The sequence below is a fragment of the Rattus norvegicus genome, chromosome 14 (assembly GCF_021556685.1).
Source record: "Rattus norvegicus strain SHRSP/BbbUtx chromosome 14, alternate assembly SHRSP_T2T, whole genome shotgun sequence".
Classification (NCBI taxonomy): Eukaryota; Metazoa; Chordata; class Mammalia; order Rodentia; family Muridae; genus Rattus; species Rattus norvegicus.
Window position 1 is genome coordinate 35,354,842 of NC_141547.1, and position 14,824 is coordinate 35,369,665.

The 14,824-nt window shown below is 43.9% G+C and overlaps 1 protein-coding gene across 29 annotated transcripts in view; it reads left to right on the top strand.

Moving 5' to 3' along the window:
* Positions 1-14,824, top strand: part of Fryl (FRY like transcription coactivator) — a 233,939-nt gene that overhangs the window by 27,922 nt on the left and 191,193 nt on the right. For 26 of the 29 annotated variants that reach the window (XR_015636760.1, XR_015636762.1, XR_015636761.1 and 23 more), the window contains 1 exon segment: positions 9,854-10,029. The exons of the other annotated variants lie outside the window; for them this stretch is intronic. The gene's annotated coding sequence lies outside the window, so the exon portion shown is untranslated. 29 annotated transcript variants of the gene reach the window in all.

Here is a 14,824-nt window from a genome sequence, read left to right on the forward strand (position 1 = left end):
TTTTGTTGAGTATAGGCTTTGGTAGTAAGATCTGATAATTTTTTTAATTTCCTCAGTTTCTGTTGTTATGTTTCTTTTTTTCATTTCTGATTTTGTTGATTTGGGTACTGTCTCTCTGCCCTCTGGTTAGTCTAGTTAAGGATTTATCTATCTTGTTGATTTTTTTTTTTTTTCAAAGAACCAGTTTCTGGTTTTGTTGATTCTTTGTATAGTTCTTTTTGTTTCTACTTGGTTGATTTCAGCTCTGAGTTTGATTATTTCCTTCTGTCTACTCCTCTTGAGTGTATTTGCCTCTTTTTGTTTTAGAGCTTTCAGGTATGCTGTCAAGCTGTTAGTATATGCTCTCTCCAATTTCTTTTGACAAAGGAGCTAAAACTATCCAATGGAAAAAAGCCAGCATTTTCAACAAATAGTGCTGGTTGAACTGGAGGTCAGCATGTAGAAGATTGCAAATTGACCCATTCTTATCTCTTTATACAAAGCTCAAGTCCAAGTGGGTCAAAGACTTCCACATAAAACCAGATACATTGAAACTAATAGAAGAGAAGGTGGGGAAGAGTCTTGAACATATAGGCACAGGGGAAATTTCCTGAACAGAGAATACCAATAGCTTATGTTGATCAAGAGTCAACAAATGGGACCTCATAAAATTGCAAAGCTTCTGTAAGGCAAAGGACACTGTCAATGGGACAAAATGGCAACCGATAGATTGGGAAAAGATCTTTACCAATCCTACATCCCATAGAGGGCTAATATCTAATATATAAAAGAACTCAAGACTCCAGAGATTCAAATAATCCTATTAAAAAATGGGTACAGAGCTAAACAAAGAATTCTCAACTGAAGAATATGGAATGGCTGAGAAGCCCTGAAAGAAATGTTCAACATCCTTAGTCATCAGGGAAATGCAAATCAAAACAACCTTGAAATACCACCTCACACCAGTCAGAATGGTTAAGATAAAAAACTCAGGTGACAGTAGATGCTGGCAAGGATGTGGAGAAAGAGGAACACTCCTCCATTGTTGGTGGGATTGCAAGTTGGTGCAACCATTCTGAAAATCAGTTTGGAGGTTCCTCAGAAAATTGGACATAGTACTACCTGAGGACCCAGCATACACTCAAAAGATGCCCCAACATATAATAAGGACACATGCTCCACTATGTTCATAGCAGCCTTATTTATAATAGCCAAAAGCTGAAAAGAACCCAAATGTCCCTCAGCAGACTAATTGAATGCAGAAAATGTGGTACATTTACACAATGGAGTACTACTCAGTATTAAAAACAACAACTTCATGCAATTCTTAGGCAAATGGATGGAACTAGAAATATCATCCTGAGTGAGGTAACCCAGTCACAAAAGAACAGAAATGGTATGCACTCACTGATAAGTTTAGGATCATTTAGGTGGGGTCTCTATGGATGGCTGTATTTGTGAGGCTGGGCGTTAGATGAGAGATATGATCTCCGTACTGGCATAGCCAGATTTGAATGTAAGCTCTCCAGGATTTGTCACAGAGGGCTCATGTCAGTGGGCAGGAGGTTGGGGACTGACCTCTGTCAATCAAAGTCCCTGAGCAGCTGGTGTATAGAGCTATGCTGCTGGTCTTAGCACTCCTGGAGTCCGAGGCAGCAGGAGGGACACATAGCAAGATCCAAGTCTCATAAAACAAGAAGAATAAAGCTGACATTTTGCAATTCAAGTGAAGAAAAGTCTTTTTAATTTTTTTTTCTTTTTTTTTTTTTCGGAGCTGGGGACCGAACCCAGGGCCTTGCGCTTGCTAGGCAAGCGCTCTACCACTGAGCTAAATCCCCAACCCCTGAAAAGTCTTTTTAAATATGGAGAGAAACATGGTGCCTTTGAGTGCACTGAAGATTTGGGCTGGAGTCTGACCTCTGAGTTTCATGAACTGGAGGGACTTGGGAACAGTGACTCTTGTGGAGTGCAGGTGGGATTGGGGAAGGAGAGCAAGAAGAAGGAAAGAACTCTTATCAAAGACCACTGTTTGGAGGGCTTTTTATCATAGAGACATTGGAGGGCTTTTTCAGAAATCATAAACAGAGACAAAAATGTTAAAGTAGCTGAGGGGCCTCCCCCTGCTCCCTTATGGTGGAGGGAATGTTAGACACCATGGGCTTGCTCATGCCTGTGACCCCTCCATAGGAAGGAAGAAAGGAGAGTCGTGTCACCTTGAAGTGGCCCTTCTCAGCCTTAAACAGTAGCTGGGAGATGTTTGTGCTGGCTTGGGAGTTGTGACTCTCCTCACCCTCCCCAGGGAGCCTTTGCCACTGGCATTTCTCTTTCTCCAGTTGGCTTAGTCTCTTTGTGTATCAGGATAGATTTTTATCTTTTGCATTTCTGGTAAATGGCGATTATTAGGAAGTTGAACCAATTGTGTGTGGAAAATGCAAAAGACATTTAACTGGGAATGTGTTTCTCAAGGCCCATTGTTTCCCACAAAACGGAAACTGCTGGCTTCTTGCTGCATGAGTGAGGATGAAGTTATTTTGCGAACACAGTACTTTTTTTTTTTTTTTTTTAACTAACATTTTTCAGACTGTGATCAAAAGAAATTACTTTCTGAAAACAACAGTTTAATAGGACATGTAGACTTTGATTGTAAGTAGAGATTTATTGGAGGCCCTTAAAAGAACCCAGTTTCTTTCCACATCATTCTTCTAATTGCAGAGGTAGCTTGTATCATTAGTTTGGGAAGAAAAATAAGAAAGTTAGAAAAATATATATAGTTTTTGTTTGTTTTTGAGACAGAGTCTCACTATGTAACTCTGCCTGTCCTGGAACTCACTATGTAGACCAGGCTGGCCTTGAGCCTCAGACTCTCGAGATCTGCCCTCTTCTTCCCTTGAATGGTGGGATTAAAGGCATAAACCACCACACCCAGTTGTATTTTGTTTGTAATAACTTTGAAACATAATAGTTTTAACCAGCCAGAAGGGAGATAGGTGCGTAGTTGTGTTGCACGATTGTTACCCCTGGATGGCATATTGATGTAAATATTCACAGAGCACCTATGGGTAACCAGTTCATCTTCGGGGCAGTGTCAGTAACACACGGCAGTTTCAGTGTACTTAAGCTGTGTCCTTGAGTGGTTTTGAAGATTTTGATGAAAAACAAAATAATATATATAAACCCCGAAATAAACTGGACCCCCAAAGGGCAGGGGGGAGCTGCGATTCCAATTGCATGAGGTACCCCAAGTCATCACTTCATTGTGACAGTGAGGCTGTAAAGGGCCAGGGCAGGGTGATGGGGCATCACTGTGTCACAGGTACTGAGTTTTGCAAGATCAGGAGGGTTCTGGACACAGATGGTGGCGGCATCTGGACAACCGTATGATGGGAAAGGACCACGTTAGATGTCCGTCACACAGTAAAAAAAAGTATATATGCATGCACTATGTCCCCTTCCCTCCTTTTCCCTAAGTGTGAGTGAATCAAGCGACCCAGCATCAAGCAGTGGGCCTCCGTTCTGTCGTCCTGTGTCTGCGAGATTCCCATCAAATGAAAGCTCTATCAGGAATCCTCTATCCTTCTCAGAGGTGTCAAACCGCCCGCAGGCTGTTTTCTGGAGAGCAAAGAGTGCAGGCTAGCTGGAAAAGACATTTTCTATTGTCCCATCAATTGAGAAAATACTTCTTGGGTCCTCATTGTGTTTGTGGGACAAAGATACAAACCTGTTGAGTGGCACCTGCCAGCTACTGTTCAAAGTTTACTCTGAACAACACTCAGGATGCTTTCACAGCTCTCGGAAATCCTTGTGAAATAGCCCATGAGAGCATTGTTCTCATCTGGCAGTTGAGAAGCCTGAGACTCGGGAGCGGGGTGAGTGGCTTTCTACTTTAAAAACATTTTTAGAAGTGTTTCAATTCGCAGACACAAAGGCAGGACATTCCAGGTCACCGAAAGGCCCAGAGATGTAGGTGTGGGAGTGTGTGGGATGCATCTGTATGGAGCAGAGTCCAGAGGACATTCGGGGCACAGAGTGGTGGTTTTGTCTCTTTCATTATGATCTCGACTCCCGGGACAGCGAGTCCCCAGCTGCTTGGTGGGCACCCATGACAGAACTGTGCCTTAGCAAGCAGTGCTTGAGATCCAGTCAAGTCCCCAAAGAGAGGGCCGAGGCCCGGAGGATTCCCCCACGGCCTTCTGTTGTGGTCAAGTGGGGGAAAAATTTCTATTTTAGTGCTACAGGGCTTGGGAGTCACAGCTCATGATGGAGTCTCGTGACAAGTGGAGTGAGAGGGGCGGCCGCTGAGGGGGCTCCACAGGTAAAGGTACTGAGCCTGATGCCCGCCCTGGGTTACACCTTGGAGCTGATATGATGGTGGGAGAGAGCATCTCCCTCAAGAACAACAACAAGCCAACAATAAAGAGTGTAGGAATAATTTTTTTTTTTTAAAGGGGAGTCGGAGATGTGTGGTTCTGGGAGGGGGTGAGGTTGGGGGAGCATGTGTGAGGGTATGTGAGGAGTGAGGAAGACTCTCCTTCAGTTCTCAGGCTTCTTTGTGTTTTTGGAAAACAAACAAACAAACAAACAAACAAAACAAAACCAAAACCAAAACCGGTCACCTGAATACATAGGTGAGATGCAGGTTAACTTTGATAAAGGAGAGTTAGATTCAGTGTGTAAAATGTCTGGGCGCTGAAGTGCATGGGAAGGGGGTTCTTGAGTGGTCTGAGTTGAACGCACAGTGTTGACACTGAGCTGCTTCTGGGTGGAGAGATGGGGTGCCATTGAGATGATGGGGATGCAGCTGGCATGGAGACACGAGCCAATGGCTTCAGAGGGTCTCTGGAGGGTCAGGCTCTCTTCAGAGTACTAGTACTAAGTGCTAGTCCTTTGGAAGCAAGGTTTACTCGTTTTCGTTTTACATACACAGGCTGTTCTGCCTTCATATATGTCTGTGTACCATGTGCCTGCATTACCAGTAAGGCGGAAAAGGCCCTGGCGTTCTCTACACTGAGTCAGACAGTTGTTAGCTGCTGTGGCTGCTGGGAATTGAACTTCAGTCTCCTGCAAGAGCAGGCAGTGCTTTGACCTGCTGACCCACCGAGGCTAGTCCCTGAATCTAGTCTCAGGAAAGGACGTACATGGCTAGGCTGGTGATGTCCCTAGCACTTTGGAGGTGAAAGCAGGAGGATTTAGGGGTCGAAGGTTAATCTCAGCTACAGACATAATGAGATTGAGGCCCTCCTAGGGTACTTGACTTCCTGGCTTTAAAGCATTTAAAGCAACATGAAACAGAAAAAAACAAAAACAAAAACAAAAACAGCCTGACTCTTCCATATTCAGTAACTGCAGACGTTTTCTTGTACAACATTACTGCGTGATACACTGGCAGCTGATTGGTTAAATAGGAAACTCACTAAAGGGGCTGGGGCGATGGCTCAGAGGATGAAGTGCTCGCTGACAAGCGTGAGGACCACAGAGAGGTTGGATTTCAGTAACATCAAAGCAGGGCAGGTTTGTGGTCTCCTGTGAGCCCAGTCCTGGGGAGGCCAAGACAGGAAGGAGCTCCTCAGAGAAAGCTGGCTGGGGCGCAGGCAGAGTTGATGAGCTATGCTTCAGAGAGACCTTGTGTCAGCGAATACGCTGCAGAGAGACCAAGGGAGACACGGAGCAACTTCAGTCCTGTACATGCACTTGCTTAAGGGCACTTGCTTAAGGGCACATGCAAACACATGTGTATGTGCACAGGTCCCATAAACACACACACACACACAGACACACACACACACACGCTTGTTTGAAATAAAATGGAAAGTACATTAAACCTTCTATGACTAAATATATTAATGTTTTAAATTTGGCAGTCTTTTGAAATACAGTCAAGGCCTTTTCTGTATAATGTTTTTTAGAGGGATTTCCTTTAGATTACAAAAATTCATTTCTAGAGACAAAACATTTTCTTTTTATACTCATTCTTGATGTGATGCTTGACTAAATTACATAATTATAATAAATATAACTGACCTTAGCAGATTATAGAACAGATTTTATTACTGGCTGCCATGTAGCTCTTTTGGTAAAAAAATAAGATTAATACTCTGACTCTGATAGCCTCTGTGGAAGCTGAAATACAGAAGCCATGGCCTCCTCCTGCTTTTAGAGACAGAAGTCTGGCATTATGTTTAGAGCCAAGGTCTTACTGTTCTATATCAGCACAAGGAAATATATGATGTGGCACATGTTCGGTTATTCATAAAGTTTGAGTGTGTGTGTGTGTTTATATATGTGTGTGTGTATGTGTGTGTGTGTGTGTTTGTGTATGTTTGTATGTGTGTGTGTTTGTATGTGTATTTGTATGTGTGTGGTGTGTTTATGTGTGTGTGTTTGTATGTATGTGTGTGTCTATGTGTGTGTATGTGTGTGTGTTTGTGTGTATGTGTGTATGTGTGTGTCTATGTATGTGTGTATGTGTGTGTATGTGTGTGTATGTGTGTGTGTCTGTGTGTGTGTTTGTATGTCTGTGTGTGTGTGTGTGTCTGTATGTATGTGTGTATGTGTATATGTGTGTGTGTATATGTTTGTGTGTGTGTATGTATATCATATATATGGTAGCTAACATTTGGTTATTTTGACCATTTGGCCATTGTATAAAATGGTACAATGAACAGGTATTCATGAATTTCTGTGGGGGCATATCTTATCATTTTGTGTCTGTACACCCAAGAGTGGAAACCCTGGGTGGTGTTTCTTCTTTGAGGAACATATAGAGTTTTCTGGAGTTGATCTCTGACTTTCTCTTCCTACTAGCAGTGTGTGAGGGTTTTAGCCATGTTCTTACTGTTTAGCACCATCAGCCTCAGGTCGGGATTTGGCAAGGCAAACCTTAGACTGGTGAGTCAGGTTTTCAGTCCTGGAGGTGGAGAAGTCTGTGATCAAGGCAGACCTGGTGTCTGGCCAGAGCCCACTTCCTGGTTTGGTAGATAGCAGAAGCAAGCTCTCCTGTGCTTTTAGTAACAGTAGCATTCCCATTCTGGGAACCCTCATGACCTGACTGCCCCTGAAAGTCCCCACATCCTCTGCTGGGGTCAGTGTGTCAGAATGTGAGTCTAGGGATGGGGCGCATACATTCATCCATAATACCGTCCTCTCGAGATTTTACTTTTAAAAGTGTTTTTTTTTTCTTCTGATTATCATAATAACGAATCTTTGGAGAAAAGTGTAAGGGAAACATCACTTGTTTAAAACCACTGTCTAGAAATAAAAGCATTTTCCCTCCATATTTTGAATTTAGTTTGGTTTTGTGCATCTGCGATTGCCTCTCAGAAGAACCCTGTCCTTGCTACTGGCAACAATTCTCTGTATACTAGGCGCCTCCTGTACACCAGCACTGTGTGCACTGGTGAATAAGCCATGTCTGAGTCCTGGCCCTCCCTCTTTGCTCAGTAAGATGTCTGAGCGTTATCTCTGAGACTGTCTTAAGTTTACTGTACTAAGGAATGTCTCTTCCATTCTCCTCTTTTTTTTTTTTTAATCTTGAGTTATTTTTTTGAGATTTTTATACTACACCACAGTGGTTCAGGGACAGAGTAGAAACAGAGAAGCTTCTATTTGCAGTAGACGGTGATTAACAGAGACCCGTAATTTGCGAAGGCACTGAAAACTTGAGGATTCAGAATGCTCAGCCCTAAAGGGAGCATCTATACCGAGCTCCTGCTCCCCGGGCTCAGGGGTCATTGCAGAAAAGGAACAGTGTAAGAGCGGGAGGCAGCAGATGACGGAAGGAAACGGTGTGTTTTGGACACACGAGGGCAGCTGTACATACGGACTCACAGTGGTCCTGACAGAACACGCCAGACCTGCGTAGCCCAAGACAGATCAAACCTCAGCATGGAGAGGGGAGCGGGACCTGACATCTGCCCTGTCAGCAGCTGCTAGGTGCTGGTATGGGGGTCCAGCCCTGCTGAGTTGCCGCACCCCAGGGGAAGGCCACACTCAGAAGAATATTTGGATAGCAAATTGGCCTTGAGTTTAAAAAACAAGCACACAAGGTCGGGTGGATAGGGAAGTGGGGGTGAATCTGGGAAGGGTCAGGAGGGAGGTGAATCCGAATCAAATACGTTATACAAACCTATCAAGAATTAATAAAATAATAATAATAATAAAATAATAAAATGAAAATAAAAAATAAAAATAATAAAAATAATAATACATGGCAAACTTTCCAAGGAAGCCATACTTTTCTTTTTCTACTTGAGATGTTTACATTTCTCGCCATTTTTCTTTTCTTTTGGGAAGGAATAAAAACAGCATTGCATGTAGTGTGTTTTGAGTTCTGGAGTCAGAGCTGGGGACATTTCAGAGAGTCCCTGTCACACCTGATTTGTCAGTCTTAGCGGTGTGTCCTGGTGCCTTTCTAGACCTCCCCCAGCATCGAGGACATGAACAACAGCGGGATTTCAGGGTGCCCAGGGTAGAATCTGCAGGTTCAGTGGCTGATGGTGTGCCAGTATCCTGTCTGCGCTTGGCGTATGTTGGATTGCGACCAACAGCAAGGGGGTCCCCCTGATGGACGAGGAGGGAAGTGGCCATGGGCTTTTCAGAAAAAGTGACCCTGGGCTACATGACTTTATGAAACTGGAGGAATCAGCTTATTTTGGAAACTTGATCCAATAACACAGAACCCATACCTCTGCTATCCCCGTGTCCTTACGTCCTCTGTGGTAACCAATTGACCCACATCTCATGTGACTTTAAGTGCTTTTGAGACAGGGTCTAACACATTATATGGAACTCCTGATCCTCCTGCCTCCACATTCCCCCACTCCATGTGCTAGAATTATAGGCCTGCACTACCACGCCCAACGTAACATGCTATTTTCTTAAACACAGAATGTACCATAGTGTTCCGTAGCTCGCTGATTTAATGTTGCCAGGTGGTCTTCTCATGGCTGCTCACAGCCCATCTGTATTTCCCAGCTGTGTGGAATGCATAGGCAATTTCTGTTTAGTTTTTAACCCATCCTTTTGGGCTGTTTTCTGTTTTCCTTTTACAAGTGGCCCCACACTAATCTGGCCGTCCAGCTGTCGCTTCGCACGTGCGGTTGTATGCGTAGGGTGGTATTTCCGAGGTCACTGGTTAGTTACAGACCTCAGCACTAGCATACTGAAACCACCCCCAGCATTGTAGAACACCTGCGCCTTACAGGGCCCTGTGTAGGAAGAAAGGTAGCTCCAGGCTCATTGTCCCAAGTCCCCAGATGCTGTGTCCTTAAGCTAAAGAAACACTACCATGACCCTGCTTCCCTAAGAAACAAGTAACTATGACTGGCATTTCCTTTAAGATTGTAACACACTTGAGAAAGATAATGGCCTGGAAAAGAAACATAAGTTTCTTAAGTTAGGGCCCTCAAGGTTAATTCTCAGTTTCCTGTATCTCCATATGGACAGTTGGATACTCTTTTTGTTTTTGTTTTTGAGACAGGCTCTTACTGTGTATCTCTGACTGGCCTGGAACTGGCTATGGAAGACTAGGCTGGCCCTGCAGGTACAGTGAGCTGCTTGTCTCTGCCTCTTGAGTGTTGGGACTAAAGGTGCGAGCCACCAAACCAGCCTTGACCCCCCACCCCGTTTTAAATCTTCCTTTTTATGCTGTTGGGGATAGAACCTGTGAGGATGTCTGTTGGGAAAGGGCTCTGTCACTGAGTAACATTCCCAGCCCTGAGCGAATTTTTTTTTTTTTAAATAGGCAAGTTTTGGACCAAATTGTGAATCGCAATACTTTTATTATTAGTAACATGTTACATGGCAGCTGATAAGGTGCTAAGAGCTTTCTTGAGCCCCAGATGTTAGGAGTAACCAACTCCACATTTCTGCCTTCCAGCCTTCGACATTCCACACTCTGCTACATATCTGGAGTCACCCTGCTGCTTTTTCCCAGCGCGCCCTCTTCAGTGCCTGTGAAGTTCAAGCCCCAGGCTGGAGAAGCTTCTAGATGGATCCTTTCCAAATTCGGTGTCTTTTCTACCAACGCTGTGCCTCACCCTCAGTCTCTAAGTGGTAAGGCTGTACCTTAAGAAAATGAAGTTTGTTTATTTCCTGTCTGAGTACGTGATTGGGCAAATGCAAGTGCACAGTGGTGTGGAGGTGGCAAGAGTTGGTTCTACCCTTCTGTTGGGTGGGTCCTGTGGATGGGCCTTGGGCTGTCAGGCTTGGTGCTCAGCCCTTTAAGGGATGATGGGAATTGTTCTTTCAACTGCCTTTCCCAGGCCCTCTTTCTTTTTTTATATAAGTCACTGTTGATTTGCTAATTTCTCCTGAGCTACATCTAAAAGGAGCAGTAACATGGGTTTTTGGGAAGCTTTTAAACAGCCTTTCTGTCCTGCCTTGCTACAATAACGTGGCACCTACCTAATATTAGTAACAATAACGATAAAAATAGTTACACGAGTCACTTCTCACTGCTGTGACAAAATACTGGAGCAAAACCACGTTAAAAAGAGGAATGGTTTTGGGGGGCTCATGGTTTCGGAGGCACCAGGCTGCAGTCAGATAACCTCACAGCTTTTAAGCCTCTGGCAGAGAACCATCATAGTAGAAAGGTAAAGCAAAGGAATGCAGAGAAAGAGAGAGCCTGTAATGGCTGCTTCCTCTTCTACCATTGCTATGCCTGGGTCTCTGATTTGCTGAACATTACTGCTCACATTCTGGGCAGGCGGTCTCCCAAGTCCCCCTCTACCTTAAAAGTGCTTTATTAATTCCCTTGGGGGAGACTCAGCGTAGTTACTGTACAGTCCAGAGTAAGAACAGTCAGACACACGGCCTCGTGTGAACTTGGTAGGCTTCGGTTCTTCACAATTCCTTCAAGTCCTTGTGATTGGAAATCATGCAAACCCTCATGGCAGTCACAGAGAGGTGTGTGACGTCAGCTCCTTTTAATGCCTCGCCTCACCTGTTCCTTTCCACACATGAAGTTTACTCAGAACACAACTTTGGGCAGGAAGGGCAGAGGAAGAAGACTGAGCAGAACACAGGGCTGAAATGGGAGACCTTAATCAATGAACTGGTTGAAATAGGTTACCGAGTGCTTGCTGTTAATGAATGAAAATGGGGAGGGACTTTAGCATCACAAAGAAGTCATCAGTAGGAAGCCTCACCTCAGATGGAGCCCTCAGCCACACAGTGGAGAAGGGGTCCATGTGGTTCAGCTCCCATCAACTGGCTTTTTAAAGAGTGTAAACTAATTAGCCTTAGATATCACTTTTCTCATGCACACAATGATTCAATTTAATTATTTGTGAATTTCTTTTTCCTTCTTTTTTTTTTTTTTTTTCCGGAGCTGGGGACCGAACCCAGGGCCTTGTGCTTGCTAGGCAAGTGCTCTGCCACTGAGCTAAATCCCCAACCCCAAGTGAATTTATTTTTTTTAAATATTTTAATACCTTGTTAGTTCAATGAAAAAATTGAAAGAATTTTGATTTTATTTTTTTAATTGAAGATATATTTTCTTCTCTCTCCCATCTGGTGAGACAGTTTTGATCTATCGTTTAGTAAGTTTTGAGATAGGAATAAGATACCTGCTTAGGGTTTCCATTGCCATGAAGAGACACTGTAACCGTGGCAATTGTTATAAAGGAAAGTATTTAATTGGGTTTGGCTTACAGTTTTAGAGGTCCAGTCCATTATCGTCATGGCAGGAAGTATGATGGTGTGCCGGCAGACACGGTACTGGAGAGATAGCTGTGAGTTTTATATCTGGATTGGCAGGCATCAGGAAAAAGTGACCCTGGGTCTGGCTTGAGTACCTCAAAGCCTTCTTCCTAGTGATGCACCTCCTCCAACAAAGCCACATCCACTCCCACAAGGCCACAGCTCCTAGTAGGACCACTCACTCTTTATGGGTCTATGGGAGCCATTTTCTTTCAAACCACACACTGCTATTAGATTATTTTTCAGCTGGTACCTCTCTCTGCAAGTCGGTGCCTTTCATCCTTTTCTTCCTGCATTCTTAGTCTTCTCCTCTCCTGACCTTCAGGACTCTCCTTATTTGGCCCAGTTTTTCTTTCTGTCCCTCGTTCTACCGTTCTCCACTGTATTTGTGGTGCTTGGATTTCCTGGGCTTGCCTGGTATCCATTATTTTCCCCTTAGGTGTTTTTCAGGGTCAGTATATCTTAGATCAGTGGTTCCAGCCCTAGAACCCTTAAAAAAATACAGGTGTCTTCTGAAGACTAGGAGCAGCTGAAAGCCATCCACTAGCCTTAGTGCCCTCAGATTGAACCCCGAGTTCTGTACCTCCCTCACTCCCCCACTTCTGTCTTCCACCTCATCTTGGCTTGGGACTCAGGACTGTTTCCTTCCTGTGGTATCAAAATCAAGCTCTTCCTTTTAGATCAGGAGTTTTTTGTTTTTTTTTCCTTATGTCCGAAGAATTTTTATTTCTTTGTCTTTTGCTATTTTGAAATCACCACTAGTGAGAAATTATATGCAGAGTAGACTGGTAGACATCCTTTGTGTTAATCCTCCAGAAGAGGTTATTATTGGGTCATAGGCAACTTATTTCTCCTCAATAACTCTCCTCTCCTGCCTGTGTGATTTTGAAGCAAAATCCCACACGTTTGCATTTTTCAGTATGAATCTTTAAGTCTCTGTATTTTAGTATAGAAGATTCTAATGCTCAAGGTACAGTGTCACGATTAAGTCTGATAAGTTCTCTGGCTGTTTTAAAAATAGCAAGCCCCTCCTCCCCATCACACTTGAATGATCTATAAAGTTCTTCCCCTTGAGCCCTGTCTCCCTCCCCTTTTTTTCCGAAAAACAGTAAGTAGCTGGGTCCTCTTTAGAGGTGGAGGTTCCTGGCAACAGAGCAGATAAGATACTGTCACCTGTCCTTTGTGTCTTCTGATAACTGGGACAGAGCTTGGGTCTTGATACTTAATCATATTAAGGTCTGATTACTTTAGTCAGGTCTGTGTCTGTCACCAAGTGTCTGTCTAGGGATTACACCAAGTGTCTCCCCTCCTAAATCCCCTCCCCAGCTCTCCCCCCAAAGTAAGGGTTGGAAAGTTTTGTTTTGTTTTTTCCTGTAATGTTAGTTTGTGTTTGAAGACTTTCACCTTTCCTCTCTTGTGGCTTAGACAGTTGCTAAGGTAAAGGTAAAGCAACTAGTCAGTGTAAACGAACGACCAAGGTTGTGTTCTAATAAAACTTTATTTACAAAATTGGTTTGATCCCTTGTTTTGGGGACTCTTGAACTACACAGTGGTTTATAAAAGAGTGATATTTACCATTGTAGTCCTTTATAGTGTACTAGATGTACTTGTCACTCAGTTGGAATAGCTTGTTCAATACTTTCTCTGCTACCTAGATTGACATTTCCTCCCCATTCCTGGTGTCAGCAGGCTCTCCCAGGCTGTTAAGAATACAGTGCAGGTTCTGGGTTCAAGTGTACTGATACTTCCTGTCTAGCTTAAGATTCCCAACTTAGTTTTCATTGTATACTAATTTCCTTCATCTGCAAATCTGGTTCTTAATGGCACCAGGAATAATATAACTAGAATGTTAAATAATTATTTTTATACAACAATCTCAGCAGTAATAGAGTCTCTGGCATTTTGTTTTCTTAACAATGTATCTGTGACTCTGGACATTATGACTCGTTATCATTATATTTAAGAAGCTGAGGCAGGAGAAGCCAGGCCTATGTAGCAAGACTAGGCAACCAGGCAAACTAGCTGGGTGCTGTGCTGTGTGCCTTTAGTCCTAGTACTCAGGAAGCACAGACAGCTGCATCTTTGTGAGTTGAAGGCCAGGCTGATATATTGTGAGTTCCTGGACAGCCAGTCTAGGCTACACACTGTCTCAAAACCAACCAACCAACCAACCGACCGACCGACCAACCAACCAACCAACCAACCAACCATCTCTCTAAACCAACCAACCAACCAACCGACCGACCGACCAACCAACCAACCAACCAACCAACCAACGAACCAACGAACCAACCAACCGACCGACCAACCAACCAACCAACCAGCCAACCAACCAACCAACCAACCAACTAACCACCCAACCAACCATCTCTAAACCAACCAACCAGCCAGCCAACCAACTAACCATCCAACCAACCATCTCCCTAAACTAGTCAACCAATCAAACAAATAAAATCCCATTGAAACAAACAAACAAACAAACAAATAATGCAATTGTCTGTGATATCCTCCCCTTGTGTGGTGTCTGTGGGACTCCTCCATGTTGTGTGAAATGATAGTCCTTTCATTCCTGTACACTATTTCATTGTGTGAAATACCACTGCTTGCTTATCCATTTTCCAGTCGATGGAATTAAGTTGCCCTGAATTAATTCTTCTGCTTGCTTTTGGTAGACCTGTGTGCTTTATTTATTTTCTCTCCTATGTACCCTGGAGTGGAATTAGTAAATTGTTTTTGGACACAGGGCACATGGCCCTAAGAATGGCAAAAGAACTGCATACATCAGTCAGTTATCTATTGCTCTGTGACCAGTTCTCCCCAGGCGGCCCAGCCTTCCACCGTAAATACCATCATTTGACAGTTGGTGTCAGTTTGCTTCTCTGAGTTCAGCTTTGCTGAGTGCTTCTAGCCAGAGCCTCTCATAAAACTGCCATGGTGATATTTTCTGGGGCCACAGTCATTTCGGCTGGTTGGGGTTGGGGGGTGGTCACAGAGCCTTCTGCACTGTGTTCCAGCCCCTCTTGGAATCTTTGGCAGGATTCAGATCCTTTCTGGCTCTTGGTCAGAAGTTCATTTCTCTTTCTTCAATGCCGGAGATTAAACCCAGGGCCGCACATGCCAGGCAGGGGCTCTTCCACTGCAGGCA